Here is a 3742-nt window from a genome sequence, read left to right on the forward strand (position 1 = left end):
CAACGTGAGGCTTCAAACTTTCAGCACAGTTTGGACGCCAATACTTAGTCATGCCAGGAGATATTTCCATATCACATGCACTACCTTCTACACCAATGTCTGTGGAATAACCTTCATCACACCACCACTAGCAGAGTCCATATTCAAACCTACTCACCAATTAAAACAATGCAAATATAACAGAATGAAAAAAATATTACAAATCCATACCAGCATAAAAACACCACAATGTATAACAAAACGCACCAATACACATCATAATATCGGATAACTCCAAACCATAACAACAACTACTTATACACCACAATTCACCAAGAATTACACCATATCTCCTACAAAACACACAACCAAACTATTACATACCACCATCCAAGACCACCGGAAAATAATATCACATTGCCGAAACCACCATTACAACATAAACAGATCAAAAAACATCAAAACCACACAACAATAACAAAGAATTGAACTACAGAATTGAAACATATTTCAAAATCCGTAAAACTTAATACCAATAAACAAGCCGATTATAAACACGCCGGAAAACACAACGACATACCAAGCTCCAATCGCGATCTCCTCCAGCTGCGATAGCCTCCGAAATCTGCGATCTTCAATCGCATCTTCTGCAATCGCGATCTTCTCCCCGATACGACGATCTCCTACAATCCGCGGTATTTTAACTAAATAAACGGACTTATATGCATGCGGTGAATATTAAATGTAATTACCAAAACACCCCATACTTACTAAATGCGAAATAAACATTCCAAAATCAAGAAAGTCCTATCACCGTTAGATTGAGCGAATCCAGCGGTAAACATTAGGCCACATGACCGCATCTAAACTAGAGTCCGCATACGAGCCAACTTCTATATATATGTGTATATATATATATATACATATACATATATATACATATACTATATATATATATGTATATATATATATATACAATTAAAAAACAGATCATATGCATGATGAGACTAGTCAGAATACCTAGTGTATTGATTTTTCAAGCATGAATTAAGGTTTGATATGACACAGAAAAAAAAAATTAAAAATAAATCATATTAGAACACTTTCTTCCACGTGAATGGAAAATTTGACATGAGTTTGTTTATACGTTCAATATACATTTAGTGGGTGACGTACTTAACATCCATCGTCCACTGTCCTGTTCTTTTACTAAGGGTGTATTGGGTTTGAACATGGGAATCTGAATTGCAATTAGAATTAAATATTAGGTAATTCGAATAGGTTTTGATGAACGTATTTTGCTTTGCTAGTAGAATGAAATTAGAATGATTATCAATATTGATGTAATAATGTTTGGTTATGACGTTATGTATGAACCTATAATCATAATAAAGTTTTTTTTTTGAAAATCATAATAAAGTTTTAAAAATAAAAAAAAAACAAAAAATCAAGGTTGTTGATCTTAAGAGTGGCAATGAATAGATACTACATTGTAACAGAGTCAGTAGTACTCAAAATAAAAAATAAAAAAGAGTGGCAATGAAGTAGGTAATGGAATGAGGAGAGATGAATGAGGAGGCAATAAAATGAAGAGGGATAAAAACCAATTAATGAAATGATACCTTATTTAAATTAGATAACCTCATTCTTTCTTCCAACGATTAATAATATTATATTGCGGTCATTTATGTCATGTCTAATGTATCAGTTGTACATAATTTCAATGTATCTCACATTAATTACTAATGAGAATTTGAGCTAATGAATATATAAAACTTGGATATATTAATCTAAACTAATAAGTTAATTAACTTTTGTGGTGGAGTTAGACCCTAACTTCAGAGTCATGCCTATTCTACCATGCACTGTGCAGGATGCCGGATGATGCCATTCCGATCAAAATGGTAGAGCAAGGCTAAACAAGACTTTTTTTTGGTCTGTGACAAGGAAAATATGCCGCCACTATTAGAGGGCATGTGCACTAGGTTAATTTCATTTGCCAAGCTAAATTAAAAGCATGCATTTTTCATATTGAAAATTAGCTTAAAATGACAATTTTTTTTAAAAACTTACTTCATTCATGTTATAATGACATTTTAAATGACATTTTGTGGTATAATTTTGAGTTGGTCTACTTTCAATTTTGATCGAGTCAAAAATGGATAGAAATTCTCTCAAAACGAGCCTGAAAAGCTTAAACTCAGGTACACTTAAAATAAACTCTAATGTTATATGAGAATTAACTTATAACATCAAGTGTGTGTGTGACACTACGCTTTAAATTGTAACTGAAATATTAAAAATAATGTTTAAATAAAATTTTGAGTGGGTCGATTTTCAATTGCCCATGTTGTCTGTGTTGATGATGTATCAGTTACCGACTTACCGCTCGAAATAGTATCAATATTTTAACCATATATATACTCTCAAGACCAACTTAGCAAATTAATTAACTGACTTAGTTGATGCTCATGAGTCATGATACTATTTTGCAACTCATGAAAATTGATAATAAACTTTATAAAATTACGTACAAAAATGAATTTGACAATTCCAACATGCATTCACTTAACTTTTCAAGATAAGCTCAAATTCCCACTAAAAGCTAAAATCATCCATCCACTTATCAGACTATTGCTTTCATGCCACGCCTTTTAAACAATGTATCTATGAACAATTGAGCATCACCATTTAAAATGTACGCCATCAAATCACGTTTGAAGTTTTTAAAGTCCACACCTGTAGCCCCAACATTAGAATACTCACCAACAATCTCCTTAAACAACCTATACGACCGAGTAGGACCAATGTTTGCTCGAACACAACTTGCAACAAAAAGTTGATGCCCAGCATCAAGATTACGATTAACCTTTAAAAATTGCTTAGCAATAATTGAACACATAGAATGGGTATGGTGTTCCTCAAAAAAATGCACACGATAGCAACCATTAGGAATGACCTTAAACACCACTTTAGCCTTACACCCAACCCTATTTGTCAACCTACGTCGCTTCACAACATTGCTTTGTGTGGTAGAAGAAGTACTAGACGAACTCTTCTTGAACCCCTCACGACTACATACAACCTGCTTCAAAACAACACCGCCATCCCTACCCTTCCGAGTTGTGCTCTGCCTACAATCAAAACCCACGGAGCCAGCATATTGTTTATAAAAACCAAAAGCAGTATCCAAGGAAACAAACTATTGCCCAACGTGAGGCTTCAAACTTTCAGCACAGTTTGGACGCCAATACTTAGTCATGCCAGGAGATATTTCCATATCACATGCACTACCTTCTACACCAATGTCTGTGGAATAACCTTCATCACAACCACCACTAGCAGAGTCCATATTCAAACCTACTCACCAATTAAAACAATGCAAATATAACAGAATGAAAAAAATATTACAAATCCATACCAGCATAAAAACACCACAATGTATAACAAAACGCACCAATACACATCATAATATCGGATAACTCCAAACCATAACAACCAATACACATCATAATATCGGATAACTCCAAACCATAACAACAACTACTTATACACCACAATTCACCAAGAATTACACCATATCTCCTACAAAACACACAACCAAACTATTACATAACACCATATCTCCTACAAAACACACAACCAAACTATTACATACCACCATCCAAGACCACCGGAAAATAATATCACATTGCCGAAAACCACCATTACAACATAAACAGATCAAAAAACATCAAAACCACACAACAATAACAAAGAATTG

Source organism: Ipomoea triloba, chromosome 15, assembly GCF_003576645.1.
Source record: "Ipomoea triloba cultivar NCNSP0323 chromosome 15, ASM357664v1".
NCBI classification, from domain to species: Eukaryota; Viridiplantae; Streptophyta; class Magnoliopsida; order Solanales; family Convolvulaceae; genus Ipomoea; species Ipomoea triloba.